Consider the following 18,692-nt stretch of genomic DNA (forward strand, 5'->3'; position numbering starts at 1 on the left):
GAAGCAAAGGTTCCCAGGTTATCAATCCTCATTACCATCTCTGGCCTCTCAGCTCCCAGTCCTTCCCCTTCCCCTCCTGTGAGGCCAGCCTGTCACAGGCCAGCTGTGCTTGTATCTCTGGTAGTCTGGATTTGGGTCCTGCTGGAGTGAAGGGTTTCCTGAGACATAGCTCACAACTCTTCTGTACCTCCTTTTCTGCTGGACTGGCCTCTGGGCCTGGCTGGACCTTGATGCAGGCATCAGAGTATAGGAGGAGGCAGAAGCTCTATAGCTGGAGGTGCCAAAGACCATGACAGTGAGAGCCATGTGATAGCTTCCTCTGGTCAAAATCTGTGTCTGAGATATCCTTCCTTCCTCCTTTCCACCATAGATTTGCCTCCTCCTGGGCTCAAGGAGGCCCAGGAGGCATGGATGGACCTGTCAAAGCCAAAGGATTCTCAGAAAATACCCTTTATTGCTACTCTGGGGTGAGGTTGCCATCTGCATGGGTGAAGTTGGTGATTGAACTCAGTGCCTCGTACATGCTAGGCAAGCACTCTACCACTGAGACAAAATTTTGGCTCAATTTTCTTTCAGAAGCTTATAACCTTTTAACAATTTTCATCGTTGGCACTCAGGTCATCCACACACCCAAATATAATATGTGAACACTTCCTTGTTTGAAATCCACATTCCAATTCTCTGATGTTTCATGGTACTGCCAATAATTATATGTCCTATCTTGGCCTCAATTAAAACAAACTTGTGCTGCATACCTCTATAGTCCATGTCCCTCTTTGCTTTAAAAGCATAGGACTTGGTGGTCCTTAACATCCCTATAGATCAGCCTGTTTCATAATCAGTAACCCCTGATTAAACTTACCACATATTCAATATCAACCTGTATATTAATAGGGAAAGGAGTGTTGAGTTAAATTCTAGCTGGTGTTTGCCTTTGATGTAAACTGAAACAAGGTTCCTTGGATCCTGAAATGGAAACCCTGAGATGACACAGATATATGAGCATGTTCTTTTTGTGTTATACTATGTAATATATAGGGCTGGATTTTATATGCATACACTACAATTCCTGCGTTTTAAAATAATTGTTACTTCCCAGGTGTGATAAGCATAAGGAATATTGTAAGAGTCATGTGATCTTGTGCAGGTGTTTTGGATTTGGAGTCAGATACAGCTCATCTTTATTCCCAGTCCACCTGCATATGAGTTGTGAGAATTTGTCCACAGGAGAAAACAGATATTATAGCCTGGCCATTTGGTCTAAGCTCAAATTGCCCAAAAAGTTTGTATTTCATGTATTTAAACAATAGAATCAAGGCTGTGGAAGACTGCAGGTGATGTGTTCCTAACCTCCTGGAATCCCATCTTTTTTTTTCCACCTGATGTCTGAAATGGGAAAGAACTTGTAATCAGTATTAAGTGGGAAAAATAATCTCCTTTTGGACACTTACTGATTGGAGCTTCCTCTCACAATCAGGACATTGTTTCTCCTAATTTTGAGGCATGAGGAGAAATATTAGTAGGGAACTCTGTCCCTCAACTCTATCATGTAAAGAGATGATCAGGTCCTTTGAGTTCCTGATGTTAAGGGACCCCTAGCTCTAAAATCTGGAATGTGGTTCCTGTGAACTGAGATGACAGAGAAAGTCAAACTCGAGGTTGTAGTTCCCAAAACACACATACTTCATTAGTAGTATTTTATCTGTCACAGAAAGATAATATTCTGGGTAGGATAGTTATGTTATTAATACTACTTTCAACTGTTTCTTTTTATTTTGTTAATGGAATACTAGAAATATTTAAATTACTCTGTGCCTTACATGTTTTACATTGGATATTGTTGCTTTAGGTGGTTGCTTCCCAGTTCAACATGAAATCTGTCCCCTAAGAAGAAGAGAGGGCACAAAAGTTAAGTGAAATTTTGTAATAATTGTCATTATATTAGTTTTCTTCATGAATAATATGCAACATATATAATCCATAAACTGAAATTACTTATTATACAAGGTTTGTTCTGCTTGTTGGGCTAGATCCAACTTCTGGAAGGAAATCTTGCCATAAAATAGCAGCAGCCTGACTAGGCACACCTCATGCATGTCTATAATCCCAGCATCTTGGGAAACTGGGACAGAAGAATCATGAGTTCAAAGCCACTCTCAGCAAAAGATAACTGCCAAGAAACCCAGTGAGACTCTGTCTCTAAATAAAATACAAAATAGGGCCGGAGACATGGCTCAGTGGTTGAGTGCCCTTGAGTTCCATCTCAGGTATCCTACCCCCCAAAATAGCAGCAGCTTGAAGCTCTGGTGTGCAATCTGAGACCTCAAAAAAAAAGCTGCAACCAACAACATTTAAAACTGGCCTTATTCATGTATGAAATGGATACAATTCCCTGTCACTCAAAAAGAAGGCTCACTGGTCTCAGACTGGTAGGGAACAGTGTGAAGCCATATTCCAATCAAGAGCACTTAGTGAGAACTATCCAATCCTACATGCAGCCCAGGAGCAAATTATAAATCAAATTATGATTTGGTAAATATACACAATATTCATTATATACATAATTATAATTCCATAATATACATGAATCTGAAATCTGGTCCTTTTCTCTTGAGTCTGCCATTTCTGCATTCAACTCCAGGCTTCACTCTCATGCTTGGGAGTCCCAGGTTGCTCTGATGTACAGGTGGTGGAGATCCCTATGGAGCAGGCCTGGCTCCTGAGCACAAGGAAATGGTTAGTGTGCTATGACATCATGAGTCTGAGGAGGGAAGCTGGGGAAGGGAGACTGTTGGAAGCTGGGGAAGGGAGATGGGCCTGGCTGTGGCAGGAACAGGTGCTGGCAAATGGGGACTCTGGGCAGTCTCTGTAGACTGCAGTCCTAAGCACTCCACTGGGGCAGCCCACCCCCAATCCTACTGGCTCATTCAGGTGGGGAGCATATGAGTGGCAGAGACCTCTCACAGACTTCCTTATCCTTGCAGGGCATCCTCAGTCCCTTTCTGAAATACTATCTGGCAGGAGTACACCTGCAACCTAGGCTCTTGTCAGATGCTGGTTATAGACAGATGGGATGGTTATAATAATCAAATCTTTACATGCCCTTTTCCTTCAGGAGAGGACCTGTGGTCTATAGTGCCTTGCTTGTTCCTCAGCTAGCTAGTTTCATTTTTACTTTCTTAAACATTACTAGGTATTGAACCAAGGGATACTTACCACTGAGCTATACAACTTGAACTTTTAATTTTTATTTTGATATAGGGTCTAGCTAATTTGCTGAGATTGGTCTTGTTAAGATTGGATTTATCTAGACTTTTCAATTGCAATTAAGTATGTAATTTTTACTTATATGTGGATTCATATACTGATTTGTTCATATAGTGATTCCTCGATGATTATTGTAAAAGCATAATTTCATAATATACATGAATTTCAGGAGATGATAAGTATTTCTTTTGCTCTTACAATTGAAAAATTTCTTGTATAATTACATATATATATATATATATATATATATATATGAATTTAAGAATGTATGCTTTGGTTATTTATTTTATTAAAAGAAAAGCATGTTGATTTTTAAAATTATTGCATTAAGTTACATATTATTTTTGAGTTCATTTTGACATAATCATATAAGCATGGAATATAATTTGCCCCACTTCATTACCAGTAATTCCCCTTTCACTCTTTTTCTACCTTTTCCTCTTTTCCATTTATTTATAGTTTTAAAGAATTACTGCTTTATAGATACACATAAAGGTACAATTGCCTGTGATATATTCATATATGTACAAAGCAGTTTTGGTGGTAATATATTGTAGGTTAATTTGGGGAAAATTCTCATCTTCATAATGATGAGTTTTATCATCTACATACAGAATGTGTAATTGAGTCTTTTATGTGTTTCTCATAATTTTTATTTTCTCACAATTCCTAAATATTTTTTTCTAAACTTGTGTACATGTGAATTACCACATGAATATTATACCTATACAAACCTTAAACATAGTGTTTTACACTATTTTTAAACTGGATATACTATAACCAAAAATGAGACTGGAACCTAGTGTCCATTTACCTCACAGATTATTATTTATCTCTTTCAAGTGTTTGCAAGAGTACTGTTGTGGTCTTTCATGTTTTCATGGTCACATATGCTGTGATTTGAGAAGTAACTCTCATTGATGGGGAGTGTCATGTATCTTCAATAGAAATACAGTTTCCACAAATAGATAATAATAACTTAAACTGCTCTTGAGTTTACAAGTATTCATTTGTTTAGTATTTTCATCAATACTATTTAATTTTGTCTATGATTGGATTTCATTCTATATTTCTCTAAATGCTAAAGATGTTGAATTTTTATGATTATTGAACACTTAGATTATCTCCTGTATGAATTGGAAGTTCAAGGAACTTCCATGCATTTCTGTTTTGATACCTGGCTACAAGGATTAAAAAATTAAACCCAAAAAGGCAAATATAGTTTCATTTCAAAAAAAAAAATGATTTTACTAATTAATAAAAACAAATTGCTCTTTTGCTTCCCCTCAGTATGTATTGTATTTTTCTCTGTTTTATTTTATAGGTCATTTCCGATAGAATTCTAGGGCTTATCTTGGGAAATTCCAACAGGAAAAATAAATAGGGGAAAATCTCCCTTCCTTAAGGCTGCAGGAAAATAAATCTATTTCCTCAAAATCATTTAGTAAATAAATTGTTGAACGACATTCACTAAAATATACACTCCTCTTCCTTGAAGGCTTGTTTTTTTTTTCCCTTGAAAGTTTTTGACACTGTATTATGCATTCTATTATCTTGATTTTGGAGTTTATTACAAAATCATATGGGATAAGATTTGGCAAATCCTTGAAATATTTATACATAATTTATTGTTTATTGAATAAAATGACATTTATTTTTAGTAATAGTTACATAATTATTAAATGACTTATATGCCTTTTTGATTTATTTATTTCCTGAGTCATACTTAGCATCTGGGCCTGGGGTATGCTCTTTTGCACTGTATAATTTCCAAGTGTTTATCCTCATAATGGATCTGGCACTTTATTTGAAGAGTTCCTTAACATTAAAGAAGGAAAAACATTTGTGTTGCTCCTGGGATGTCTTCTCTAGGCACTGTCTTCAAAATGGGGAGAAAATAATATTTCTCCAGACAGACATTCCTTATATCAGGAACAAAATAGCCTTTGAAGGGATTCTATAGAGTTCTGTCTCTGTGTAGTTCTCTGTGTGTTGCTGACTTACCATTTATTATCCAGACATATCTGTGTTTTCTCACCTTTAAAATGTGAATAATTGTAGAAGGCACTGATGGGTAATTTCATCAAGGCTCCTAATACATGTATGTGCTTTGGGCCACAGCTCACAAACCACTTGGAAGATACTGTGTACATATTGATTGTTTATCCATTATGTGCCACTCATATGATTTTTTTTTCAAAAGCTTGTAATAACCATTTCACTATAGGCCCCGTGTCATCCATGTGCCCAAGTATAACAGATTGAATCCTCCTTGTCTGAATTTCAGATTCCAGTTCTCTGATGATGCAAAGTGACACAACTAATTATATTTCTTCTTGTCCTCCTTTTACTCTGTGTCCTCAATGAAATAGTTCTCTGCCCAATCCCTCTATCACTCATGTTCTTCTGTGTTTATAAAATGACATGTAAATCTGACCACAAGTCTGATACCAGCCTCAGACTCATTTGTAAAGGAGGGTTGAGATTAGTTTTGGCTGGTGTCTTCTTTGTTATAAATTAAACCAGGACTTCACTGGGTACTTAAAAGGGAGCCCTATAACCAATCATGTATATAAAAATGTTTTGTTTATGTATTGTATGTATCATATATGTGCATATTGTATATAATACATAATTATAAACAGTTCCATATATATTTATAGAGAAAAGGGGTAGGATTGCCCACTTTCACCACTTATATTCAACATAGTCCTTGAAACACTGGCCAGATAAATTAAACAGAAAAAAATAAATTAAAGGGATATGTATTGGAAAAGAAGAACTTAAATTAGCACTATTTGCAAACAATATGATTCTATAACTAGAAGAGCCAAAAAGATCCACCAGAAAACTTCTAGGACTAGTAAATGAATTCAGCAAAGTAGCAGGATATAAAATCAACACCCATAAATCAAAGGCATTTCTGTATATCAGTGACAAATCTTCCGAGAAGAAAATGAGGAAAACTACACCATTTATAATATTCTCAAAAAATATGATACTTGGGAATCAACTTAACCAATGAGTTGAAAGAGCTCTATAATAAAAACTCCAGAACCCTAAAGAAAGAAATCAAAGAAGACCTTAGAAGATGGAAAGATCTACCTTGCTCTTGGAGAGGCAGAATTAAGATCAAAATGACCATATTTCCAAAATCACTCTACAGATTTAATGCAATTCCGAACAAAATCCCAATGGCATACCTCATAGAAATAGAAAAAGCCATCATAAAATTCATCTGGAAAAATGATAGACCCAGAATAGCTAAAGCAATCTTTAGCATGAAGAGTGAAGCTGGTGGCATCGCTATACCAGACCCTAAACTATACTACAGAGCAATAGTAACAACAGCATGGTATTGGCACCAAAAGAGGCAGAGGATCTTTACCAGAACAGTTTTATGATTTCATTCCACAACCAGATCTGATTTGCCATCACAATGTAACAAATAACTTAGTGGTCTTAATACATGTACTTTTCAAATTTTCAAATAGTTTTTCTCCTACTTTAACCCTGCAAGAAAAAATGAATGATTAAAACATTAAGGAAAACAAGTAATTGAGTTACTCTTGTGCCCCATCCCCTCAGATGCAGGACCCTTTCTCAGCATTCTCCTGTTCCTCCCTGCCAGGTTCACAAGAATCACCTGGGGTCACTGTGTTAAGCTGATGTGAGTCACAGCCTCAAGAAAGATGTACTTCTGTACAGTGACACTATATGAAATAGTGAAGGAGAGAGCAGGGCTTACAGCTAGGCTCCCCTCAGCTCTCAGGCCAAGGACAGGCTCTTCTCACCCCCAACCTTTCATCACCTATCTCTGGTCCATCCAGTAGCTTCTAGTTTGTCCTTCTGAGACTGCTCTGAGGAGAAGGGAGGTCCAGGTCTTGACTTTATAAACCACATAAATTTATTGATTATGTACTATGTGAAAATCCTCAGGCTAGATTCTGAGATGAGGAGTTCTTTGAGGCAATGTGCAGTTTTTAACTTGCATGGAAATTGGTTCCTCTTATCAACATTATTACAGTCCTGCTTTTCTCCTGCAGAAAACAAATAGTTTGCTGAGGAGTGTGACATATCCTGTCCACTTTAGCAGGGCAAGGCTGCAGGTAAATTGTTTCTTGGAAAATACAGCATGGTGAGGTTCAACATTGTGGGCCCACTTTATAGAATTATTCCCTGAAACTCATGCTCCCACCACTCACATCTGTCCCCTATCATTTAGGAAGATTCACTATAGCCTAAGTCATATTATGGTTGAGACTGGGTCCCAAAGAGTGGAACCCAGACCAACAACAATTTCAACAGAGAACTGGACATGAATGTGGATTCTCAGGTCACAAACAGACAGTATTAGTATTAGACTCAGAGTGGCTCAGGAATCTTAATTTTGATGATCCCTTCAGGTTCATGTTTGGGGCTGAGTACTTATGGTCTGACTTGGTCTCTCCTCCAAGAACAAGATCTTTTTTCACCATTGTACTAAAAACAAACAAACAAAACAAAACCAAAACCAAAAAAAAAAAAAAAACTTTTTAAGATGACCTCACTGACTGACACTCACCACATGCTGGCATCAAAAACTGTCCAGTTCCGGTGCAGATGGAAATACCTTGAGATCCAAAGGGGTAGGCACCACAGTTCCCTAGTGCTCAGGAAACCAGGGAATCCTGTTGTAATGACCCCTTTAAGACTCTCAATGACAACACCCACACCAGATAGTCAAAACCTTGTAAACATTTTGAACTTTACTACTCTTCCAAGATGGAAGCAAAACCCACTGTCACTGTGCTCTGACCACAATTGGAAAGATTGCAGTTTTCTTATATGAAGATCCTGGTTTATGGTGTGCTGATACCTGCAGTTTCTTGTTGAGACCATGAGAGGGCAAGCATGTGTTTTCCTGCTGGCTTCTCTGAGCCGCTCCCATCACAGTCCTTGAAGTGTGCCTGTGCTCAGGCTGATTTTACTGCAGTGCCCAGGAACAGATATGAAGCTAGGGGCTTTGATTAGAGAGAGCAATGACTATAGTACTGTAGCAGGAAAATCCTTTGGAAGGTTACAAGTCCTCCTCCCCTTGAAGGTCAGCCTGACCATTTCCCCCAGCCTGTAGTTCAGGAGGTGGCACAGCTGTGGTCACAGGCCCTAAATACAATTTGGGAGGAGTGGTGACATAAAGTGGCGACAGTCTATTTTCTTCTGGTAAAAAAGTTTACTTTGATTGTAAGGACACCCAGAACATATGGCCTGCATTTTTTCAATGCTTTAAAATATTCATTTGGAAAATAACTGAGTGGCTGGAAAGAGAACTAACATTTTATTCTTGGGTCCAAGTCTAGCTCTATCCCCATCTTTTGTGGGCTTTTGTCTGCTCCTGGGTCTCTTCTGTGGCCCAATTTGAAAGAAGAGAGTGTGAGCAACAGGAACAGTGCTTGCACACTTCCTACTTCACAAATTCAGTGGCCTTCCTTTGCTCTCACCATTGACAGCCTTTTCTATTACCCAGCATTAAAATGGGAGGGACTAACAGGAATCTGGTGCACCCCCAGGACCCAGGCTCAGGGTTGAAGGCTATATATGCAGTTGCCCTGGCCCTATGGAGAAGCTTTACAGGTTTGGCATTATTGTAAGAGTGCCTTGGGTTTGTCTTCATCAGATATGGAAGACTCACAGAAATAGATAGACTGTCACAGAGAGCTAGAGTTTTCTATGAACAGCACTGTAGGGCCATGAGGGAAGTGCCAGGGTTGGTTAGGAGCAGAGAGGGCAGAAGGTGATGGACAACATGGGAAAGAGACTTTACTGTATCTGTGCAGGAAGAAACGACAAGGCAGCAGAAGCAGGTTTAGTTAGGGTTAGTATATTTTAGTCATTTCAGTGGGCTCTAGTGGGCAGGGGTCAACCCTGGTTCTTTGGTACCTGGACCTGCTGTGCTTGGAGCAGGCAAAAAGAGGCCTGTGAGGCTGGGTGCCTAATAGGGGATTGGTGGTGTGAGAATTTGATTGCCTAATTTGCATAAGGTGAGCATGCTAGGGAGATGGCTGACTCTCTGGGAATTAACTATATCCAGGAAGGTATGCCCTGGGTACAGTGGTATATGCCTTTAATCCAAGTGATTCATGGGACTGAAGCAGGTGGGTTGCAAGTTCAAGGCCAGCCTGTGCCATTTAATGAGACCCTGTCCCAAAATAAAATTTTAAAAAAGGGCTAAGGATCTTGTTCAGGTGTATATCATCTGTGGAATGTTCCTGTGTGCAATCTTCAGTACCTCCCCTACCCCAACACATGCTTGCGATAGAAGAGGGGGAAAGACTACTTTCTCAATTGGGATTATAGCTTAGGAATAATCTTCCCTGATGTTCAAGGAGGGACATCTGGCTTGACATCAACAACTGGACTTGGCCTGGAAAACTTTGGAATGGATTGCAGAACTCTTTGACAGAGAGACTGTAGCACTGCAACCAGGCCCAAATTAGCAATTTTCCTGTATGCAGGCTTTCAGTTTCTCCTGAGAATATACTGGGTGTCTTCTTCTCTCCCTTCTTTTTTTCCTCCCTTCCTCACCAGTAGGAGACACCTAGTAAGGAGATGATCATTGTGGTTAATGCACTGGGGACAAAATAAAGAACTAGACAGGCCCAGTGCTTTCATGTGCAGCATGTGTGATCTAGCCCAGGTTTCCTGAGCTCTAGCATGGTTAACCTTAGACACCATAGGATTGTTTGTGGTGAGGTGCTTGCCCATAATTATGATGTGTAGCCATTCTGTTCCCTACATATTAGATATGCTATGACCACATCTTAATTTTTTTAACAATCAAAAATGCCTCTAGACAGGCCCCATGTGCCATGGGTGTGACCACTGCCCTAGCCTGAGAACTGATGAGCAGTGAGGCAGACAGGTAAGTTCACACCTGCAGTGGAGTTTGAACAAATGTCTCTGTGCCTACTTGGGGTCTGCTCATAGTTTGCTACTGTTCACAGAGTCTGAGTTAGTCGGATTTGCAGGGGTTGTTAATACACGTGTGTTGTGAGAGAGTAATTGACCAGAGGCTCCCAAATAAAACACCCATTAAGAGAGGTGACATCTTAGTATGGTCAGTCGGTTTATTATTGCCATATCAGCAAAACTCAGTGAAGGTATCTGGTTTAGAGCACTATGGTGAGCATTCAGTAAGTATATCTATTATCATTTTAAAAACATTTTTAAATGATGTAATTATTAACATTTACACACAGTAAAAACTTAGTCTGAGTCCAAAGATTGAGTCTCCTCTTCCTCCTCCTCCTCCTCCTCCTTCTTCTTATCCTCCTCTTTTTCCTTTTTCTTCTTTTGTTACTGGAGATTAAACCAAGGGGCACTCTACCACTAGGCCACATCCCCAAATCTTTTTTAATTTTGATTCAGGATCTTGCTAAGTTGCTTACAGCCTTGCTAAGTTCCTGAGGCTATTTTTGTACATGTGATCCTCCTTCCTCAGCCTCCCCAGCTGCTTGGATGACAGCTGCATACCACCATGCCCAGATGAAGACTGAGTCTTGCAGAGGCCTGGGAGAACCAGAAGTACTGAAGTTGAAGAGATCTTCTCATACTTTGTTAGCTGTTAAAACCCTAACTCTCTGAGAAAAAGCACCTTGCAGAGTGATTTGAAGAAAGGTCCAGGGAAAGGTAAGTTCCTGAGTTTTCATACTGTGGCTGGGGAACGGCTTGCTTTTCCTTGGTGACACACCTGCATCCTTTTAACAGTTGCTGGCAAGATGGATGCATTACTTTGTGGGCTTTTAATTTACATCATTCTTACATCATTCTTATTCTTGGTTTCACAAATGTAACAAATCAGGATGTTACAAAACCAGTGATTTGAAAAGGGTGCAAGACTGTGGTTTTATTTTAAGAGAAAGAGCAACTTTGCTTCATCAGGTTCTGTCTTAGCATTCTCTAATACAGATGCCATATATATGCAAATAGAACCACACATTGTTAGAAAGGCACACCATACTTCAGCTGGCCTGTCTAGTAAATAATATAGTGTGTTTATGGGGAGGTGTTGTGTGCTACATTCTTGTTTCTGCAAAACTCTGGAGGGTAAGGGGCTCAAGGTCATGAATGGAGGCTCAGGGACTCAGGGTCATGAATGGAGACTCAGGGGCTCAAGGTTATGGATGGCCTCCAGCTGTCTATTCATTGTAAGCAGACAGACACACACACACACACACACACACGCTCGCGTGCGAGTGTGTGTGTGTGTGTGTGTGTGTATTTGACAACAGGATGTGCTGCATTTTGCTGTTCAACACCTTTATTTCTTAATTGCCTGGTTTCAAAATTGTGAAATCTGCATTTGATGTTCAAAGCTAAGTTGTATCATGCAGGGCATTTTTAAACCCAGAACATGATGCCTGAAGTGTGACATCAACATTTTTGGAATGTTTTTTGTGGACACAAAATCCTGAGAAATTTTTTCTTAACTATCTACCGAGCAAAGGACATTGTCAGCTGAATGTTTTGACATTTGCCTGTTATCCTAGCAGCTCAAGAGGCCAAGGCAGGATGATTGTGAGTTCAAAGCTAGCCTCCACAACTGCAAGGCCCTAAGCAACTCATTAAGACTCTGTTTCTACATAAAATACAAAATAGGGCTGAGGATGTGGCTCAGCGGTCATATGCCAATGAGTTCAATCCCCAATCCCCTTCCAAAAATAAATTAAGTAAATAAATAGATAGATAGATAGATATTGACAAAGGACAGTGATGTTCATCTAAGGTTATGGGGGCGGGGAGAATTTCCTAGCTCAGAGCTGAACACTTTCTCTAGGTGTTTTAAGTCCTACATAAAATCAGTCAAAAACTTTTTCCTCATTGTTCTTGTTTTTGGAGTCATACTGGAAATCTGTGACAGAGACAGATGGACAGACACAGGGTAAGTATAAAATTTTCTGTAATTAAACCTTATTGTAGACACTCAATTCTCAAGTCTTTGCTTGGAATTCAGATTTCTTTTCTGTATTATAATAAAACATCCAGATTTGATGCTCCGTGCATTTGAATAGCATAAGCAAAGGCTGATGCAGCAAGAACAGATTGTCATTTATATTCTGTGACCCAGAATTCCTTTATGAATCAGCTATCTCTAACAGAATGACAAATCTAGACAATTAGAATGTTGATAAGTTCTGACTTCAGATCAAATTGATTCCAGAAATTTTATTGCCCAGAATTCATTCATTTTACGATTCTCTGAGTTTTGATGCTTATTTATTATTCTTGCATTACTCAGAGACAGAATCCAATCATCTAATATGTTTGTTCTTAAGGAGTAAAAACTTCAGACTAGTTGTTCAACTAAAAAAAGTATTTTAATTTCATGGTAAACCAAATCTAAATACTCCTTTCTAAGCTTTTCCATTATCAAATTGAGTTTTATTTCAAAATACACATTTCACTATGTATTTGTGTTTTACAAAAAACAGTCTCAGCAAACACAATAATTAAAAGACATTTATCTACAGAGATTTGTAAAATTTGAATTTTTCATTTTTGTCAAGCTCCAATAATATTTGATAATACCATTTATGATGCTTTCATGAACAAAATTATATTACAAAATAGGTGTATGTCACTCTACCCTAATAAAAATGGACATGATACATATATCATTATTTAAATGTTTATCTACCTTTACCTCTCAGTATATCCTACAAGTATTATTCTAAATAAAGCTTAAAAAATAATGCACACAAATCCAGCAGAACTTTGAGACTCAAATGATCCTCCTGTTTCAGTCTCCCAATAAGCTGGGACCACAGGTATGCCCCCTGACTTTGAGGATCCTTCACACACACAAAAAAAAAAACCTTTTCAAAATATTATCTAATTCTGTGCATAAGTCTATACAGCATTAAGTGATCAGGCAACATGGATTTGATAGAAACAGTAGTGGCTCAGTTTAAAAAAATATGTTTAAAACTTGAGTAGGTCATACCTGTAATCCCATTACAGAACCTTTTTCTGACAAAGGACTATATCCAGTCCTACTAAATGTACTTCTACAACTCAGTAATAACAGGACAACTCAACAAATAATAGACATGATCCAAATCTATTCTTCACAGAAAAAGAATGACTGGCCAATAAAAGACAGTCAAATGTTGTCAACTTCATTAGTCAACATGGAAGTACAACCCTAAGCCACAATGAGATACCACTATATACCCAGCAGAAATGGCTAAGGTATGAAGACTTACATCACTAAACAATGTGAAGATATGCAGCAACTGGAACTCTCATATATTGCTCATGAGAATGTTCAGAATTTTTGACAGTTTCTTTTAAAAGAAAACGAAGATCTACCTTATGTGGTAGCCATTCCACTCTTTGAGTTATTTACCTAAGTGAAATATACATACATACACATATATGTGTGTATACACACACATATACACATACACATACATATTTTTCCCCAATACATCTAGTAAGATAAAGTTCAAAGCCTGGAAAATGCTCACATATCCTTCAATGGAAAAAAATAAATGCACTATGATATATTCATAAAATGAATACTACTGCAGTAATAAAATAGAAAACAAAACAAAACACTGATTCAAGCAACATGAATGAACCTCAAAAGCATATTGATTCAGACACAGAGTGTAAGATCCCATAACTTTCTTACTCATCCTAATAAGACTCACATCCATAATAAGAATTAAGTAATTCAGACTTGAAGACGGCACCAGAAGATCTCAGAAATGAATATCTCCTAAATCAACAAGTGAGTTACAACTCCTGAACAGAAAATAGGTGGAATGTAGCCTTTGAATTGTATCTTTAAAAAAAAAAAAACCTATTCCTCCTGATGGGCAGAATCAACAGCCTCTGGAACAAGAGTCCCATTGTTTCTCTATTGCTAGGAAAACAATAAAACTTCTCCTTCAATTTTTACTAAAACAAACAAAAAACAAAAACAATAACAAAAAAGTGTAAGTACCCATTATGTTTCTAGGTTGAGGCTCAATGGTAGAATACTTGCTTGTATGTGTGAGGCATTGGGTTTGATTGTCAGCACAGCATATAAATAAACAAAATAAGGATCCAGTGACAATTAATTTTTAAGAAGAATTAATTTATACAAAATTCTAAAAAGACAAAGTAAAACACTCAATGGTAGGATAAAACAGAATCCTGCCTTTAATCAGTAGGAAAAAATCAATTAGAAGGGACACAAGGGAACTTTCTCAGGTGTGGTTTAACATTCTTTATCTTGAAAGCAGTTTAGATTATAATGATTTATTGAAAGTCAACCACATTTGACTTAAAATGCATTTCATTGTATGAACATTTCAGAACAAATGAATAATAAACACTGAAATATAAATGATATACAAATAAGTGTATGCATGTGTGCCTACACACACATATGCCAGAGCAGTGACACTCAAACAGCAATGAACTCATATAGAACTCAGATTCAGGATTCTAAGTGCTAGGCCCACATTAAAAGGAACCAGGGCTTTTAGAGAAACAACTAATACCAGAGTTTGAACAGCCAATAAAGAGTACATTGAACCTGAAATATCTACTGTCAAAAGAAAGTACTCCATAAAGGCAAATACCACATATTCTCATTTACATGTGAAATGAAAAATAATAAAATTAAAAGAAGCATAGAGTAGAATGGTGTTACCAGACGCTGTGGCATGGGAGACATGGGAAGAAAATGGTCAAAGCATACAATATCTCAATCAGACAGAAGGAATAGATTTTTCTGTTTTTTGAGAACTATTGCACACCATGGTAAATAAATAATAATATGCTATACATTTCAAAATTACTAAAAGAATAAATTTCAAATGTTCTCACCACAAAAATACTCTGGTATTTAAGATGATGTATATGTTAGTAAGCTTATTTCACACTGTGTATATAAACTATAACATCTCCTCATACATCATAAATATATACAACTAAAATTTGCCAATTTATACTTTAAAAAATAAACAAACAGGAAAGTAAAGTGTTCAAACAATGGCCCAAATTGAGAATCCAACTTAGATTTCATACTACTCATATCTGGCACAACTTGAAAATCTAAATAATGAAATAATGGATTACAGCCCACTGAAGAAAATAAGTTTCAAGAAGTCTATATTAAAATAAATGTGAGTAAATTTAAAGCACGATAATGACTAAGATATAGAGTCCCCAAATACCCTACAAGTCATTCATTAATCACAAAATGGAAAAGAGTAACTCACAAATGAAAGGCCTAGCAGACAACTCCTTAATCAAGTACTTAAAATGAGCATAACCACTAAAAAAACAAATTGAGTACTATATATCATGCTACATAATAGGACTAAAGCACTGATCAAGAATTAGGTTATGGTCCTGGTTTTTGTTCTAACCTAGCCTGAAGAAATAAATATAAACCTGTACATGAGGATGATTAGTCAAAACTACCTACACTTAAATACTATTGGCTACCCCAAAGTAGTAATGGGCATATATTGCTTCATACTGCCAACAACATAGACCTACCTGGTGGCTGCACTCACACTTCTTCATGATAGAAGCAGTGTGTACTATCTAAGCATTTCCTCCTTCCTCTTTCATTCAGGTCAGAGTTCATTATCACCACACAGCCCACTTTCAAATTCATTCCCTCTCCTTACAAAATTGGACTACATATGGAAGAAGGTCAGTTTACTACTTGAGAACCTGGTGCACTAGTGAGATGACAATCACTCCACCCAGTGTTTCAAAAAGCCATGACTTGATATGTGCAATAAGGGAGTCAATGTCTACTTTTAAGAATCAGGAAATGAGAAAATCTGAAATTCTGAATGCATATGAGAAAACAGGAGAGATGCATCCTAAGAATGCCCCTCAAACTGGAAAGATCACGTTGGATAAACTGTCCCGTTTTCTGCTCCTGAAGGCGATTCCAGGTTGGAAATCACAGCCAGAGAAGAAACTCACCACATTTCATGGGGGGAATCTTGTGTGAAGGCCGCACATCCCTTCCTGGAAGCCACAGGCCTGGAGAGCCACCTCAGGAACTGTACAGCGAGCGTGATGACGGACACTTCACCCTCTGAAACAGCCCACTAGGGACAAGGAAGGAAAGGCAAGCCTCCTGAATGAGAGGACCACCCGGAGAGGCCACCCGCCTGGGGGACACCCCAATCACTCATCCAAAGCACGTCCCATCCCGCGGGAGCCCACCAGCCCCTTGGCGCTGCGGCCTCTCTGCCTCCCTGGCCACCCGCTGCTGCCCGCTCGGCCTGCCATCATGGGCCCAGGCAGGCGCAGTACCTGAGAGGACAGCCCGCTCTTTGTGAGCGCCTTCCAGGCCTGACTTCCTGCAGGCGTCCGCGTCCTTCTCCCAGTGCCCTTCCGCTTCTCCAGGTCTCACGATTCCACCGCCACCCGCCAGTTGCACCGCCACTGAAGCACCACGTTCCCCACGTGAGGCTGCGACACCCAGAGACAAGATCCTGGCCTTCGTGAGTCTGCGCCCCTTGGGCTGCCTGAGCGCGCCGACGGCGGGACCAGAGTGCCGCCTGGAGGCCTGTGGAGGGCATGACACCCACTCCAACCACACCCCACCCTCCACTGGTTGCAGGGATAACTTCTGCTCCAGTCCTGCTCTATTCTAGTTCATCCCTGCGAGGGTGACCACTTTTGCATCCATTACCCTACCTCAGACCTTTCTCTGTTCATTTAGTTCTACCCTGCTCCAGCAGACTAGCAACAAGGAGTTTGATGAAACTGTTGAAAATTTTGAAAGAAGGAAAGGAAACATTCCTGCACAGTTCCACTTATTAAATTCCCATTTTATTAGAGACAGGGTCTTGGTTGCTCCTAGCCTCACTAAGTTGCTGAGGCTGGCTTAGAACTTGAGATTCTCCTGCCTCAGCCTCCATAGTGGCTGAGATGACCAGCATGTTCTACCACACCTGGCAGAGCATAGGTTTTATTGTATTTGAAGAGAAAAACTGAAAAGTCTCAAAAAAAGTATATGGAGGTATAGTTTTCTAGTCTTGTATCATTGTGATTTTATTTTTATAAATACAAACATCCCAGTGGCACTTTTCCAAGTCATTCAAGCAAATCATCAGTCCTCTGTGAAGTCTTACAAATACTAGTTTTTCTTGAATATTGTTGGCCACTTTCCTGAGGGTCCCAGTGTGCAGACTTGAAGGCGCTTCTGGTTTGCCTTCCCCCTTTCTCCTATAGACTCATCAAAAAATGTTCATCTGCATTTGAAGTTGAATTCATAGGAAAAAAGCATTATCAGCATTTTTGACATGATCCATTATCAGCTTTGTGTTAAAAGTTGACAACAGTGTCTATTTCTGGCTTCAGGCATAGCCACATGCTTTCCTGTTTATGCATTTTAAGTTGCATTTCAATTCCTGGATAAATTTTTATGATGCTACGTTTGTGGAAGATAATTTCTTCAATAGGGAGAAGAAATTATCTTCCACAAACGTAGCATCATAAAATATCTTTGAATGTCCCAATACATTTTGTCTCCATATCCTGGAAGTTTCCTCCACAAACATTGGTGTTTGTGACTTACTTTCCCTAAAGTTTCTAGGGCATCTTCAATCCTATAGTGATTGTGTATTTATAATCTTGGTCAATCCCATTGCCACTATCCCTTGCATGAATTTAATTACCTGAATATTAGACCACTTGAGACTGAAATTGTCAACCCAGTCACTGAGGTAGCATTTACTATTTCAGCCATAGATGCCAAATATGCTTTTCAGCTCCTAAAAATCCATTTATCCTTCTGAGTTTCTCCAATAAACATCACTATGTTTATATTTTCCTTTAAATATTTAAAAGCATTTCTAACGGCAGTTTTAAAGTCCTTGTCTGCTAAATGCATCAACTCTGTCACCTCCAAATTTCTATTTAAGGATGTTTTTTTTTTCTCTTCTCAAGGAGTTATATGTTATTTAGTAATGTATTTAATTTCCAAATATTCAAAAATTTTCTGGGTGTGTTACTGTTACCAATTCCCAATTTGATAATTCTATGATCACAGAAAATACTTTGTATGATTTTATACTTTCAGACTTTTATTCCAGTTTATCTTACTGAATACTCCAGGTACACTTTATTCCAGGTTCTGTAGTTCTTGGATGTAGTGTTTTATAAATGACAATTTAGTCACATTGGATGATAATACTGTTCAAATCTTCCATATCCTTATTGATTTTTCACCTACTTATTCTACCAGTGTTTTGAAAGTAGCATAGTCAAGTCTTGAACTATGATTTTGGATTTGTTTCTGTTTGTCATTTGTCAAATTTGCTTTATGTGTTTGGTTTTATTAATTCTGTACACATTTGGAATAACACATTGTGTTGTTTTTCTGGAATAAAATTGTCTCCTGTATGATTACACAT

At 38.4% G+C, this 18,692-nt stretch overlaps 1 long non-coding RNA gene across 2 annotated transcripts in view; it reads right to left on the reverse strand.

The window, feature by feature from the left end:
* The window catches only part of LOC124100912 (uncharacterized), a 34,863-nt gene extending 18,051 nt beyond the window's left edge, over positions 1 to 16,812 (reverse strand). For both annotated transcript variants that reach the window (XR_006854465.2, XR_006854466.2), the window contains exons 1-2: positions 16,585 to 16,812; positions 16,249 to 16,376 (exon numbers count right to left, since the gene is read on the reverse strand). This is a non-coding gene — a long non-coding RNA (uncharacterized LOC124100912). The remainder of the gene's footprint in view (positions 1 to 16,248; positions 16,377 to 16,584) is intronic.
* Positions 16,813 to 18,692: the final 1,880 nt, after the last annotated feature.

This window comes from Marmota monax, unplaced genomic scaffold (assembly GCF_021218885.2).
Source record: "Marmota monax isolate L192 unplaced genomic scaffold, Marmota_monax_Labrador192_F-V1.1 WCK01_AAM20220418_F8-fsc00440, whole genome shotgun sequence".
NCBI classification, from domain to species: domain Eukaryota; kingdom Metazoa; phylum Chordata; class Mammalia; order Rodentia; family Sciuridae; genus Marmota; species Marmota monax.